This window comes from Dasypus novemcinctus, chromosome 7, assembly GCF_030445035.2.
Source record: "Dasypus novemcinctus isolate mDasNov1 chromosome 7, mDasNov1.1.hap2, whole genome shotgun sequence".
In the NCBI taxonomy this organism is placed as follows: domain Eukaryota; kingdom Metazoa; phylum Chordata; class Mammalia; order Cingulata; family Dasypodidae; genus Dasypus; species Dasypus novemcinctus.
The window spans coordinates 15,937,832-15,953,636 of record NC_080679.1 but is presented as its reverse complement, the minus strand read 5'-3'; the positions used below and the strand labels follow the sequence as shown (position 1 = coordinate 15,953,636).

The 15,805-nt window shown below is 40.6% G+C and overlaps 1 protein-coding gene across 1 annotated transcript in view; it reads right to left on the bottom strand.

The window, feature by feature from the left end:
- Positions 1-5,643, bottom strand: part of LOC101426206 (thiamine transporter 2) — a 56,450-nt gene extending 50,807 nt beyond the window's left edge. Inside the window, exon 1 of the mRNA XM_058299997.2 lies at positions 5,476-5,643. The gene's annotated coding sequence lies outside the window, so the exon portion shown is untranslated. The remainder of the gene's footprint in view (positions 1-5,475) is intronic.
- Between the last annotated feature and the right edge of the window lie 10,162 nt (positions 5,644-15,805).

Sequence of the window (15,805 nt, the reverse complement as noted above, 5' to 3'; positions counted from 1 at the left end):
AACTATATTATTATTTTCTAATTGACATGGACTGACCTCCTGGTCTTCCTTCTTCCCTTCTGGACTTCCTTCCTCAGTCAAGGTCTTTGGCATCAAATTCTTCATCCCAAGGCCTGCCATTATCTTGTAGTTCTTCAATATCTATGCAGAACACATCATGTTTTTCCAGTCCTTCAACCTCCTCATTTCCAAAGTCCCCCTTTTCCACTCTATTTCAACTACGTATTCCCATGGCCACACCCTATTCTCTAATCCTGCCACCTAGCTTTGTCTACAACATCTCCTTCCTAACTGTTTGATCACCTACTTCCAGAGTTGCCATTCTTCAGCTTCACCAGGACACCTCTGTTCTCCGAATCTCCCAGCCCCCTCCTTTCTTCATTCCCTCGTTATTCTGACCATAATCATACCAGTGTCCTAAATCCATTGCCTACCCATGTTTTGGTCAGACCTGTGTGGAAAAAGCTCCAATTCTGGAAAAAACTTTTTTCCTAATTTATTTCTACTTATTAGAAAAAGACACACAACAAAGAAGAATGGTTCCACCTTAAGTTTACAATCCCCCACCTCAAATGGGGCTTACAGTACAAGGCAGTCCTAGTTCTCTAGTTGGCCAGTGCCTTCCACTCTACATTCCACATTGGTTAATTCACACCTTTTCCTTTAATTGCCCCTCCACTCATTATCAGAGGCTTTATAACCTAATTCACAGAAAGAAGGGATGCCAGCAAATGCCATCTCCCTCATTTTCCCACCAATATGCAAGCTAATCTACACTTGCCCCATCCTAATCTCTCCCACTCTGTGATACTAGAGAGCTATCCCTTCTCCTTCTGGCCAGCCCCTCCATTAGGAGTTGGTATTCTAATTCTTCTCCCCATCTGAGGATATTTTCACTACAGTTCTTTCTTTTATATTTCACTTATTTTATTTAAATTAAAATCCCCCTCATAAAAAGAAACATGCTGATGGTTTTCCATTTTAGAAAATTCTCTTGACTCAACAGCTCCTTTCCAGTTATACTCTGAGATCGTTGTTCTCCATCATAAAATTCTTGTAAAAGTTATCTAAATTGATAATCTCCATCTCCTCCCCTTTCTTGCATCCTTCAACCCATTTGAAAGTATCCTTTCCCCTAAATGGAAACATATTTTGCCAGTGTCACAAAATGACTTCCATGTTTCCAAATCCAATGAAAACATTTCCACCTCTTACTATGTGACTTCTCGGCATCATTTGATAGTATTATCACTCCCTCATCCTCCAAACATTCTTTTCCTTTGACAGCTACTGCAGCCAAGCCCATCTTGGTTCTCCTCCTTCCCCTTTGGCCTTTCCTTAGACATCTCTGCCTACTCATCCTTCTCTGAAGGATCCATAAATGAAGTTCTGCAAAGCTCCATCCTTAACATCTCTTCTCCTCTAACTTTCTACTTTGTTAGGCAGTTTCATCCATTTTCATAGTTTCAGTTATCATCCACATGGTACTGATACATTTATATGTTAACCTCAACCTTAACTTTGAGAATCATGCTTCTCAGATGTTTGGATGTAGACATTCCTCCAGTTCCACCTTTATCCCAGTGTTGGGGTCACCATCCCAGTTGACTCACTTGTGTGCCTGTCTCTTCTTTCTAGGTCCTCTCATGCAGAACATTTATTCAAGGCTGGAATGAATAGTTTTAGTATCAGATTCACTTGGGGAACTTGGTAAAAACACAAATTTCCAGGTCTCATTACTAGAGTTTCTGATTTAATTCATGATGTTTGAAACCAAGAATCTGCACTTTTACCAAGCACTGGAGATGCTGATGGAGAGGTCCCAGTTCGATGCAGTGGTTTCTTGTCTGGCAACATGGCTTTTTATCCATTCCATTGGCCCAGCTCTCCTGCAACTCCTTGAGTTGTATACAAGTGTGGCCATCCACAAAGGGAAGGAGGTAAGATGTTTTATTTCCTGGTTGCTCAAGTAAATACCTTGCAATGGATTGACTTAAGTCATGAGAGTTTATTGACTCACAGTTTGGAGAAGTCCCAGTGATCATCAAGTGTGTCCTCAAGGTGATGCTTTCTCCTAGCAGACTGTTCTGGGGCTGGCTGCCAGAGATCCTTGCTCTTTGGTTTTTCTGTCACATGGCAGTGTACACGGTAGCCTCTCCTGGCTTCTTGGTTCCATTGACTTCCAGCTTCTGGTTGCTCCCTGTTGCTTTCTCTCTATCTGCATTTCATTCTGCTTATAAAGGAGTCTAGTAAGTAGGTTAAGACCCACCCTGATTCATTTGGGCCACACCTTAACTGAACTAACCTCATCAAAAGGACTTAGGATGGGTTCACCTACAGGAATTCATTAAGATTAACAACATATTTTTCTGGGGTATATAGTTCCAAGCTACCAGAGATATATTACTGCATCCATCTTTCATGGATATCTACAGTGATCTTCTAGGAAAAGGTACTAGAATCTCCCATGTGCAATTTAGAGATGACACTCAGTGATCCTCCTGATTCTGTGTGTCCCCCAAACTGAGAACCACTCTGGTACCCCTGCCCATGCAGGACCACCAAGCATGCAGCTTGGTTTAGAACTGCACAAATGGAATAGCAGGGATACACTGGCTAAAGTAGATAGCACTGGACATTTTTAGGGCAGTGAAACTCTTCTGTGTGAGACTCTATTGGTGGATACATGATATCATACAATTGTCAAAACCCCAGAACAGTATGCACAAAGAGTGACTCCTAATGTAAACTAGGGACCTTAGTTACTAAATTCATATCAATATTGACTAACCTATTATAACAAATGTATCACCTTAATGCAAAACAGTAATTAAAGGGAAACTATGTTTGTGGGTGGGTATATTGGAACTCTCTGTGCAATTTTTCTATAAACCTAAAACTTCTCTAAAAATAGGCTATTTTTGTAATAGCTTAAAAAATAGGTATGCACAAAAATATCTAAAAGTCTTCAGTCCACAAAGGACTTTCGCCACCTCCACATCACCTGCAAGTACCTGGGTAGTAGAATAAAATGTCTTCTTTAATAATTCTTTTTTTTTTTTACATTTTTTTTAAAGATTTATTTTTATTTGTTTCTCTCCCCTTCCTTCTCCGCCCCCCCTCCAGTTGTCTGTTCTCTGTGTCCATTCACTGTGTGTTCTTCTGTGCCCGCTTCTATTCTTGTCAGTGGCACCAGGAAACTGTGTCTCTTTTTGTTGAGTCATCTTGTTGTGTCAGCTCTCCGTGTATGTGGTGCCACTCCTGGGCAGGCTGAACTTTCTTTCGCACTGGGTGGCTCTCCTTATAGGGCGCACTCCTTACGCATGGGACTCCCCTACGTGGGGGACACCCCTGCATGGCACAGCACTCCTTTTTTAAAAATTTTATTTTATTTATTTCTCTCCCCTTCCCCTCTGTCCCAGTTGTCTGTTCTCTGTGTCTATTTGCTGTGTGTTCTTCTTTGTCCACTTCTGTTGTTGTTAGTGGCACGGGAATCTGTGTTTCTTTTTGTTGCATCATCTTGTGTGTCAGCTCTCTGTATATGCGGTGCCATTCCTGGGCAGGCTACACTTTCTTTCATGCTGGGTGACTCTCCTTACGGGGCGCACTCCTTGCGCATGGGGCTCCCCTACGTGGGGACACCCTTGCATGGCATGGCATGGCATTCCTTGCACGCATCAGCACTGCGCATGGGCCAGCTCCACACGGGTCAAGGAGGCCCGGGGTTTGAACCGCGGACCTCCCATGTGGTAGACGGACGCCCTAATCATTGGGCCAAAGCCCCCAAGGTTGTTCCTTAGGCCAAAGTGACCCTGAACTATTTTCTGCTAGTGACCTCTACTGGTGGTAGAAGGAATCGCCAGAATTTTAGTGAAAAAGAACTTCATTTGCATCTGGGAAGGTTCCTAAATTGAAAGTTCTGATGTAAGGGGAGCAGCACCTGTACTGAGAGACTGATCTACCCATGAGGTGCTGGGAATGCAACAAGGGGGAAGACCCCCGTTTTCCCCGCCTGCAGGAGCTTCCACTCTAGTCTGCTGCTGGTGGCCACTACTGGAGTTCTGAGGTTGCTTCAAAGATGCTTTCTTTTTCTTATGACGTCTAATAATAATAATAATAATAATATGCCATTTCTAGATGTTGCAGCCCCTCTCCAGTCTGGGAGCAAATTATGAAAATCAATGAGATTTTATCATTCCACTCAAGTAAAAGACCATCTCCATAATAGGCCCAATGAGGAATAGAAATAAGAATTCCATACAAATTACTCTTTTCCCTATTAAGAGATCTTTCATTCTTATCCCTTTTTCATCACCTGCTGTTTTGACATGAATAGGGCTAACTGTATGTGACGACTCATAAACCCAGTTTATTACTTTATGCCTTTATTTTCTGGGTTGGCCAAATAAGACAATGATTCCATCAATATCTGCTATAGCAATCAGTAAAACAGACACAAAGTCAACACTCTAAAAAACATCACACTTATGAAGACCTCTGCATAGTTTGAGCCACATGCAGTAAATTCAAGGCATAGGTGAGTGTCAAGAAAGCACAGGCTTGTTAGCACTTGGCAGCAGAACTAACCGTTTTGCTGAGAGACAGAAAACATTTAAGAATGAATGAGATGAGCGCAAAAAGCTGTGCAAAAAATATTTAATTGTAGTACACCTGGCTGGTTAACAATACATATAATCGACAATTGTGTAAACACTGTTTACTGCTTTTTAATTTTCAGAATTGTTCTGTAATCAAATCATGGAAGTCCTGGCAATAGTCACAGAAAGAAATAAAATGTTATCAACCAGACACTGAAAACAAAAGGAGAGACAATTGAAGTTGAGAGCTGTAAGAGAGAATAGAAGAGAAAGAAGAAAAATTAGGGGCTCTGGCATCCTTCTCTTAGAAGGTGGAAGTGCAAAAGATCAATATCTAAGTGAGAGTTTCAAGAAATAAGGAGGCAGTGAGTTTTTTAACACATGATAATCAATCAGTGACTCAAAACAGTGACATGCCTCTACTATGGAGTTGCGATTTAAGTTAACTAAATCTCTAACTAGAATAACCACAAATCAATGGATAGACTCTAGAACTGGTAAATCAAGAAAAAGATAGGTGGGACCATGTCTCCTAATAGAAGCCCAAGAAAACTAAGAACATTAGCAGAGATTCCAAGAGAGGCAGTGGGGCTAAGGAGAGGAGGGTGGGGAATGGGATCCATTGCCTTTCTCTACTATCTCCTTGATTTCCTTACCTTGCTGGAACATTAAAAATATTTAAAAGGAAAGATGCTTTACCAGAGTGTACACTAAATAATGGAAAACACACCTCCCAGCACCACCATTCCCAATTAAGCTCCAGGAAAGCAAGAAGTGGGTGATATTTGACTACACAAATGTCTGAAAGAAACAATTAGAAAGATGTCTTGGATAAGCTGTTCCTTCCAGCGGGTAAGTAAACGTTGGCGGGGCTTACCTTTGCAGTCTGGAAAGCAAGGGAAGGAGACGTTTACACAAAAGGAAAGGGTCGTCTATCAGAAAAAGGGCTTAAAAGGGTGGCGTATCGCTCTGTACTCTGCTCAGCCAGAGACGCAGGACAACCCTGTAATCTCAGCCTTCCTGGCTGTAGGACAGACGATGTAGCACCTGCCAGGAATCTCGGTTGTGCAATTAAAGCACACCAGAGCCTGCCACGTGCTCCGCAGCCAACGGCAGGAGGTGGCGTAATCAATTCAGAATCCCGATACCGCACGTATCCATTTTCTTTTTTAATATATTTTTATTTTTAAAAGATACTTAGAATACATAAATCAGTTTTCTTTTATTAAAAAAAAAAAGTCTCTGGGGGAGCAGATGTAGCTCGGTGACTGAATGTCTGCTTCCCAAGAACAAGATCCTGGATTCAATCCCTGGTACCTCCCCAAAAATAAATAAGCAAAACGAATGAATGGATACATACATAAATAAAGTAAAAAACTCTGTCTCAGTCTCCCGCGTCTGAGGCTGGAGGAGGGTGCTGGGCGGGGCAGGTCACATGAGCCCCTGGGAGGCGGGAGGGCGAGGCGCGTGGCAGGGGCAAGTGACCAGGTGCCTCTGGCTGCCAGCCAGGGAGGAGCACACGGGGATCTCCAAGCAGCTGCTGCCATCACTCGGAGGTCGCCGACGTCGGAGGCCTCTGGGACTCCTGCTACAGGTCCTTGACAAAGTGCAGCTCATGCTGCCCGGGAAACTGAGGGCTCTGTACAAGCACCCAGTAGGTTCCAAACACTTTTTTGGGGGGAGGGGCTGCAATTAAGAAATGCGGTTTGATGTGTTCTGGATTGGGTGCCTCGGCCAGGCCTGCAGGAAAATTCAGCCACCGCTCAATCTGCTGTTTTGATGGCTACGGGGTTTATTTGATCGAGATACTCCCTTGTCATTATTCCAAGAAACTGGAGTCTGTTTGCCGTTAATTTTTTTGTAGGGGCAAAAAATTATTTGGAGTTACCACCAAGAAGTAAAAGCTAAGGCAAACTAAAGAGACCTTGATCATCTGAACATAAGCACTGGGACCTAGTTTGATTTTTTTATTTGGTTTCTGAAAAGATGTTAACTTTTGGAAGGCAAGAAAACTAACTGGTAGTTAGTGCTTGATTCAATGGAAAAATCAAGCAAATGTTTTAATAACAGTTTCCTAACATATGATTTAAGGAACTTGTCGAACTTGTCTATGGATATTAGTAGCATTCTTTCCACCATTCTTGCATAAGGAATAATGAAACACACTTGCTCATACATACCCTCCATATATATGTGTGTGTGTGTGTGTATGTATATATATACACATATATACTTTTGGCTAATAGATAATAAACATTCGAAAGAGTTGAAAGAGAGCTGAAAAGTTGAGGTTATTGTATAGCAGAGGAAGATCAAGTGGCTATAAGTGAAAAGAAGTATAGCTGAGGACAGTAAGAGATGGGTAGTGGAATGGCTAGCACAATGACCTCAGATTTATTTATTTTAAAACATTGTAACTTGAAATGAAACATTTGCAAGTAATTTGTGTATTTGTTTGGCATAGTGTTTGAATTCTTTTACAACTACAGGATGACAAAAGATTTCTAAAACTTTGAAGTCCATTCCGCAAGTGACAATGGAGCAGAGAGGACTCTAGAGTGAGATAGACCTGGATTTGAATCCCAGCTCTGCCATTTGCAAACATGTGACTTTGAGCAAGTTAAGACAGTGCCAAGCAGAGAGTACCTGGATATAAGGCTTTCAATAGATGTTAGTGACCTTCCCCTTAGTGAGGAGAAATTGAACATAGATAAACTCCACCCTAGAAGTAATTCACAGTCTATTTGATTTGGGCTCCATTCAGTGTACTGAGCTGAAAGTGCTAGCAGAGCCAGTTATGGGTTAAACTGCAGTCAGATGAATGAGCAAAACTGGTTATTTCTAAATTTGGAGAAGCAAATGACAAAATAACTTTTTGAATGATACACTGTAACTGATGAAAATTTGGCAATCAGCAGTTGAAAAACTTGTACTTTATTGTTCTTCCCTTCACCATAGTCAATCTTTGAAGAGGAGAGATTGGAAAATTTGACGTAGGCAAAGTGAGGGGGGATCCTAAAGAGTCAAATAATTGCTTTCTTTTCCTAAGCCACATTGTTAAGTCTGCTTGGCGTGTGTTTCTTGAGTTAAACATTTAAGAAAAACATATTTCAAAGTATGATATATATATATAAAAAGTTTATTAAAATGTATATGCCTCACTTCCCCCCAAAACAAAACAAAACAAAAAAATACTGCTGTAGCTCAGGCAACAGGCACGTGCCCTCCTCGCCACCAAGATGACTGAGGAAACATGGCTCATTCCAAATGGCAGTGGAGGAGGACCCCAAGTTGTCACTAAATCTGCTCCTGCAAAGGTGGAAACCAAGCCATACAGACAGCAGGGAAGGATAAATCTTCAGACATAAAGGTGCAGCCATGGGAATGGATGTGGCTCAAGTGACTGAGCACCCGCTTCCCACATGAAGGGGTCCCACTTTGGTCCCCAGTGCCTCCTAAAAACACAAAAACAAACAAGAAAAAGTAACTCAGGGGAGCCAATGTGACTCAGTGGTTGAGCGCTGGCTTCCCGCATAGGCAGTCCTGGGTTCAATGCCTGGACCCCCTACCTAAAAAAATAAAAAGTGCAATCAACAGCTAAAAGGGGAAGAGAGAGAAAACAAGCCAAAGAGGCTAACCAGGAAACTAAAGAAGAGTTATCTGCAAAAATGGAGAAACAGTAAAATGAGGAGGATCAAATCTCTGATGAATCAGGAGAGAGAGAAGTCTAGTTGGATTATTCTCTTACACCATCTCTCATCAGTGGTCCCTAAATCTCCCTTCTTGTATAGTCCAGAGGACTATTTTGTAAATGAGAATCAACTATTTTGTAAATGAAAGTTTACTAGCTCTAGAAACATTTTTAAGAAGGAGATTGGAATCCTATCTCAACCAATCCAAGTGTACAGTATAAATGCTTTTCTTAAAAAAGAGATGAAATCATTTGCTAGTTATTTGTTCTTTGTTTATACAACCAGAAAATAGAGGGATATTGAATTATGGGAGGTTTTGACTGTTTTGGATGTCAACCTAACATTCCATAGATTTAGAGGGGGGCCAGTTTTAAAACTTATAGCATAATGCATACTAAACAGCAATGTGGAGTCAAAGACATGTATTTAATATGTTTTAAACATTTAAAATTTATACTATTCTGATGTTGTTTTTTAGTAGAATTGTTTCTTAGAGAAAACTCCCTGATCTTGGTTCTACCAATTGTGTGTACTGTGTTGTCCAGTTTTCCTAATACCTTGCTATGTGTGGTGAAAGACTGGAAATGTGAGTATGTGATGTGTATGACATTAAATTGTGAACAAATGGCCCTTATGATGTAACAGCTTGTTGACATTTAAAGATACTGGCACCTGATATCCTCTGAAGGAAAACTTGCCTCCAAATTTTAAGCTGGAAAGTCACTGGAATAACTTTAGAAAACAATTACAACCTCTTGACTTTTAGACTTTCAATATGCACATTAAACATTGTATATAAGAAAAAGAAGAAAAAAAATGTGTTCAAATTATTTATGATGGACTTGTGCTGGTCCTCAAAACAACCAATAAAATTTCAAGTATGAAAGAAAGGAATTATAAATCACTGCAATCATGTCAACAACCTCTTCAAAATACTAAGTTGTATTATTTTCTCAGTACATAAGTTTGTTAGTGACCAGAAGACCACTTGCGTCATTACTATTCACTGGCTTCCTGTTTTAATCTCCTACTTTGGATCTTTTCCAAAGTCACAATTTTCTTTGTGGCACATCTAATTGGGTTGAATTTTTAAAGGTTTATTGACTTTCCTTCTTCTCTGACATTTTACCTTAATTCCTATTTCCAAGGTTGTTTGTAACATTTCCCTATAATTTCATATATATATATTTCCCTTTATAGGATTTCAGAAGTGGTTTATTCTCTTAGGATCAAAGTCTGGACATTTGGAATCTCTTTGTTGCAATTCTTAATGTGCTGCCTTATTTTTCCTGTTATATCACTTGCAACCTATTCTTTTTTTGTTTTAAAGATTTATTTTATTTCTCTCCCCTTCCTGCCCCAGTTGTCTGTTCTCTGTGTCTATTTGCTACGTGTTCTTCTTTGTCCGCTTCTGTTGTCAGCGGCACAGGAATCTGTGTTTCTTTTTGTTGCGTCATCTTGTTGTATCAGCTCTCCGTGCATACGGTGCCATTCCCGGGCAGGCTGAACTTTCTTTTGCACTGGGCAGCTCTCCTTATGGGGCTCACTCTTTGTGTGTGGGGCTCTCCTTATGCGGGGACACCCGTGCGTGGCAGGGCACTCCTTGTGTGCATCAGCACTGCGCATGGGCCAGCTTCACATGAGTCAAGGAGGCCCGGGGTTTGAACTGCGGACCTCCCATGTGGTAGACGGATGCCCTAACCACTGGGCCAAGTCCGCTTCTGGCAACCTATTCTTGAACCACCTTCTTTAAGACATTTGTGGCTGGCTCCACACCATCATTCTCCTTTCTATACATCATAGAGCAAGGCAATTGACTCTCAGCATTGTCAGTGTTACCCAATGGCCCCAAAGCCCATGTGCCTTCTTAGATGAGTTCAGTGTCTCATAATCATTCTGGGAGGTAGGGAAGGAAAATGTTGTAGATGAAGGAAAGAAACAAGAAATGACAATGTGGTCCAAGATTCTCATTTTGCATATAATAGAGAGGAAATTTCTGTGCTTAGGTAGGCATGGGATGTGCCTCCACTTAATACTTCCATGTAAGACTTTGCATTGGGAAGGGGGATTTTTTTGCCTCTCTTGGCCCCCCCCGCCTCAGATTCATACCATATCCTTCTGATTCACCTTGTCAATGAGAGAGAAACTCAAATACAAACCCTTCAAATAATGGTGTCTGTGGAGTAGACCCAGTCACACTCTCCTATATTTTTCCCCACCCACTTTTGTAAAATTCAAAGGTCTGGAAAAGGAAGGCAAAGGCTAATAAATTTGTAAATGATTCAAGTCTTGGGAAGTGGATGTGGCTCAACTGATAGAGTGTCCGCCTACCACATAGCAGGTCCAGGGTTCAAATCCAGGGCATCCTGGCACGTGTGGTGAGCTGGCCCATGCGCAGTGCTGATGTGTGCAGGAATGCTGTGCTACGCAGGGGTGTCCCCCGCATAGAGGAGCCCCATGTGACAAGGAGTGTGCCCCTCAAGGAGAGCTGCCCCCCACAAAAAAAGCACAGCCTTCCCAGGATGGTGCCACATACACGGAAGGCTGTGCAGCAAGATGACACAACAAAAAGAGACACAGATTCCCTGGGCTGCTGACAAGAATAGAAGTGGACACAGAAGAACACACAGTGAAAGGACACAGAGAGCAGACAACGGGGCAGAGAGGGAAAGGGGAGAATAATAAATTAAAAAAAAGATTCAAGTCTCTTCTTACAAAATCATCTGTTTGATTTTGGCAATGATACTTTACAGTTTTCTTTGTAATCCACCATTTCCTATTTTATCCCAAGATAAACCAACAATGAAATTTTATTGGGGATGGGATCCACCAAAATCGGGTGTGTGAAAATAGAAATTTAGGCACTTAATTGCATTTCATATACATTTAAATTAAAAATATTCTAATTTACTCCTTAGTACTAAAGCAGGAAAACAAAAATTTAGATAAAGCATTATACCTTGTTTTGTCTTTTTTTTTTTTTTAGGCCAGTTAAAAAGAATTTATTTGGGAAATGGGGGAAAGAACAGAGCTTGCTGAGAGATGGGAGAGAAAGATGGAAATACACACCAAGATTTGGTGCGAGCTCCTCTAGGCAAAGAGACCTCACACCTTGGTCTAATTGAGCCAATACTGGACAGTGTAGAAGTTGCTGCTGTGGGGGTGTGGAGTTGTTAATTTCTATTTCTCTGTTGCAAACTGAAAAAATGGAAGATTTTTCAATTTCACAACCTAGAACAATACCTGGCTCATAGCAAGCACTCAGTTAAATACTAGTGAAAGATCTCATTTCAGATATGACCTTCTCTGAGGCAATTCAGAATTTTCAATTTCATGTCCTCTAATTTTCCTTTTGGTGCAGTGACCATGTTTTCCAAAACCCAGATATGTGCCCTGCTATATCATTAGACCAAAAGATGAGATATTTGAAATTGTGACTTTCCACACAAAAAAATGTATATGCTTAGATGTCTCACATTTAGAGAATTATTAATAGTTGATATAGCTAAGACTTACTAAGTCCTTACTGATTGCCACGTGTTCTTCTAAGTACTTGACATATATTTAATCCCCATAACAATTCTAGAAGTAGGGCCACCCTTGTCCCATTTTATAGATGAGAACATTGAGGTACAGAAGCATTAGGTACTTTCCCCCAATCCTGCAGTGTGCAGGGATTCGAAGTGGACAGGTTGCCCATAGAATCTGCCATCTTAACTACTAGTCTAAGTTGCCTTAGAAAAATTGCACGAACAAAATGCACTGACAGTAGCTCCATCAGAATATCATATTAAACCATTTCAGTCCCTTTTTTGTCAGTGAGGAAATTAGGAGGTTAGCAAATTGAACAACTTACCATTTCTGGTTTCTGTTTTCATTCCTTTCTGCACGGGGTACCAAATGCTGCTTCTCCAGCCACCAGTATCTATGACTGTCCAGCTTTTGAGACCCCTGATCCCCTCCCTCCACTGCCAACCTGTCAGGGAGTAATCTTAGAACCCTGAAGCACATGCCCAGCTGAAGCCAGATTTGCTTGTGAAGTTACACCCAGACTTGATTCTTGAAACCATATCTTTCTGGAAATACAAAACTGACTGGCTGTGGGATTGGTGGGAACCTAAACCAGCACGTTCCCCAGATTGATACGATCAAAGGAACCCAATTCAGACTTCCTTTAGAATTTTGTGCTCAATGGCTTAAAATTCTAGAAGCACAGATTTAGAAAAGACACCCCCCCACACACCACTACCCCCAGGGCAGTCTCCCTCCCAGTGTAGATGCCCTCTTGATACCATCCCCTACGAAGCATGTTTTCAGCCCCTGCAGAAAGAAAATGGCACTGAATGACCAGGCCAGAAGGTTGCTTTTATTTTGCTTTTCTACTTTTCAGTTGAATTCGAGATATTTCGATGTATAGGGAAGAATTTGTGCATCAGCAGAAAACACCATATTGTCTAGATTCTAGAGCACATTCTTAAAGTTACCTGATTCTAGCCTTAAATTGCCTTTTGACCTGTTTCACAAATGGGTACCTTGTAGATAACTGAAAACAATACGATATAATTATTGTCTATAATTATGAAAATGAATTCTGTCCCAGAGAGAGACCACCCTCCTCCTTGAGGTAAAGCCAGTTTGTGATTATTCAAGAGCTAATTGTATCACATGTGTGAGTGGGTCATATTTGGAAGATGAGGAAGAAGGATGCCAGTGTCTGTGTTATGTGGGCCAAAGAAGGAATGTTGTCGGTATCTTACGGTGCCTGGCTCATTCGTGCCTGGCTCATTCACAACAGTGTCTACTTCCCTGGGGTAGCCTGACGGACAATCATTGGCTCACAGCTACCAGGTCTGTTCTATGTGACCCTGACACTCTGGCCTTAGTGGTCTCAAGGTGGACATTCAGATATTCTCTCTTGGAATCTGAAACTTGAAATGGTGAGACATGGACCCTGCAAATTTTTGGAATGAAGCCACACTTGTGGCCATGACCTTAAGGAAGGCCTATAAACTCGTGCTGCTGAGGTCCTTGACGTTGTCCTGGTTAGTGCCCTTCCCAAGGACAGTCTGTTCGCCTATTCCTTCTATTGTGTGGAATATCATGGAAACCGTTCCTTAACTCCCCCCCTTTTTGGGGATCCTTAAATTAGCCTGGTCTTGTTTTTGACCAAAGGAAATGTAACTACTATGGCTGGTATCCCAGGTCCTCCACCTCCGTCTTATAGAGTGTAGGCCTATACTCTAGCCCTGTTGGCTTCCTTATTACCACTTTCTTCAGTTCTGTATATACAACTACATGTCTTCAATGCCTACTCCCACATCCATCATTCAAAAGACAAAATCTGATACTCCGTTTCACACTAAAAATATCCAGAGGCTTTCCATCTATAGAATGAAATCCAATATTTTATTTTTTTAAATTTTAGTTAGGCCAGTAATTTATTAAGGAAGGGAGGGAAGAGAAATGGGAGAAAATAACAGGCCATGGGTCCTCGGCAGAGATGAAGGGGCTGAAAAGTCATAAGGAGGGCTGATTTACAGACTACAACTCCCCATTACAGATTACAAATGTCCAGGTTTTACTTGCATGTTGTTCCAGGCAGGGGGTTAGAAGGCAAGACCAGGGGTCAGAAGGCAAGAGCAGGGGGTAGGGCAAGAACAGGGCTCCAATGTAACTTTAGTTTACCTTTTCTAAATTATGAATGAGGTTGGCCCCCCAAGAAATGTATTTAATAGCCATTTTGTTTCCCCTTGAGTGAAAGACCTGTTTCTGCATTTTGCTAATTTTCCTATTGCACATGTCCTTTGCTTATTGATTTATGTTAGTTCTTAATATGACCTGGATAATTCATTGTTCATATGTGTTCTAAATGTCTTCTCCTGGTTCATGAACTTTCTAACAGTGTCTTTGACAAATTTAAGTTCTAAATTTTAATATACTAGTATTTATCTATCTTTCTTTACAGTTGCTGTTCTTTTTTAAAGTCTTGTTTAAGAAATTTCTGTCTCTTTCTCTAATATGCCAAAATGTTAACAATTCTTGAATCTATGTGAACGGTGAATGTTCATTGTATGACATTTAATTTTTTTAGAGGTTTGAGAGTTTCAAAGTAAAAACTGAAGGGGGAAAAAGGGAAATATATTTTCTCATCCCAAGATCCAACAGTTTATTATATTATTTTCTAAATGTGCTAAAGTTTCCACCCTTAGTTTTCCAGAGCTGCTATGACAAATACCACACAAAGCGTTGGCTTAGACGACAAGCATTTATTGGCTTGTCGTTTTGAGAGCTGGAAGCCTAACATCCGGGTCTGCAGAGGCCGTGCTTCCTCCTGGATCTGCAGTGCTCTGGAGCGGGCTGCCTGCAGTCCTTGCCTTGCATTTCTGCCTCCTCTGCCACGTGGTCTCTGCTGGTGGCTTTCTCTGACTGACTGCATTTCTACCTCCCCTCTCCATAAGGCCTCCAGTATTTCAGAGCAAGACTCTGCCTGATTTGGTTTGGCCACAGCTTAACAAGTAACAACATCTTCAAAAGGTCCTGTTTATAAATGGGTTCACATCGACAGGAATGCTGCTTAAGATTTGAACATCTCATTTATGGGGTACATGATTCAATTCCCAACACACATCTCAGTCCTTAATCCCCATTGTGACTTTTTTTTTTGGCATAAGGTATAAAGCAGGGATTCAATTTTTTTTTTTTTTTCATTTGGAAAACCCTTGTTCTAGTCCCACTTATTGAATGGTTTATTCCTTCTTTTCTCATCTGTAATGATATTGGATTTCCCTTGTCCATGAGGTCAGTTTCGGACCCTCTAATTCTATTAAATTGATTTTTTTTCCTCTTTTTTTAGGAGGTACCAGGTATTGAACCCCTGGGACCTCATACATGCAGAGCAGGCACTCAACCACTGAGAGACACCTGCTTTGCTGATCTATTTTTTTGTACTCTGTAGTCTTATGACCTTATCTTCTTACTTAGTCTTGTTATTCAACAAGATTGTCTAGAATATACTCTGGCCTTTGCTTATTTATGTACACTTCTGATTTTGTTTGTCGAGTTCCACAAAAACTCTATTAGAATTTACTTTATTGATTAAATGTATACCTCAATTTGGGAAAAAAAGGCATCTTTAAAATATTGGGTTTTCTATCAGTGGACATAGTATGCTCTATTTATTTACGTTATGTGTCATTTAATGTCTACCAATAAAATCATAATTTTGACAAAGATTTTACATTTCTCTTTTTAGATTAATTCTTAAATACCTTACACTATTCCATTGGTTTTATAAATGGATAAATAGTATTTAAGAAATATTTTTAACTGTTTTCTTGCTGTTGATTTATAGAAATATTATTGTTCTTATAACTGAAGACTTACTAAATTCTCTCATATTATTAATTCTTTGTAGATTCTTTGGGAGTTTTCTATGAAGATAAGCATCTCATCCACAAATAATGATAATTTTTTCCTCCTTTTTGATCCTTACGCTCATTATTTCATGATTTTGTG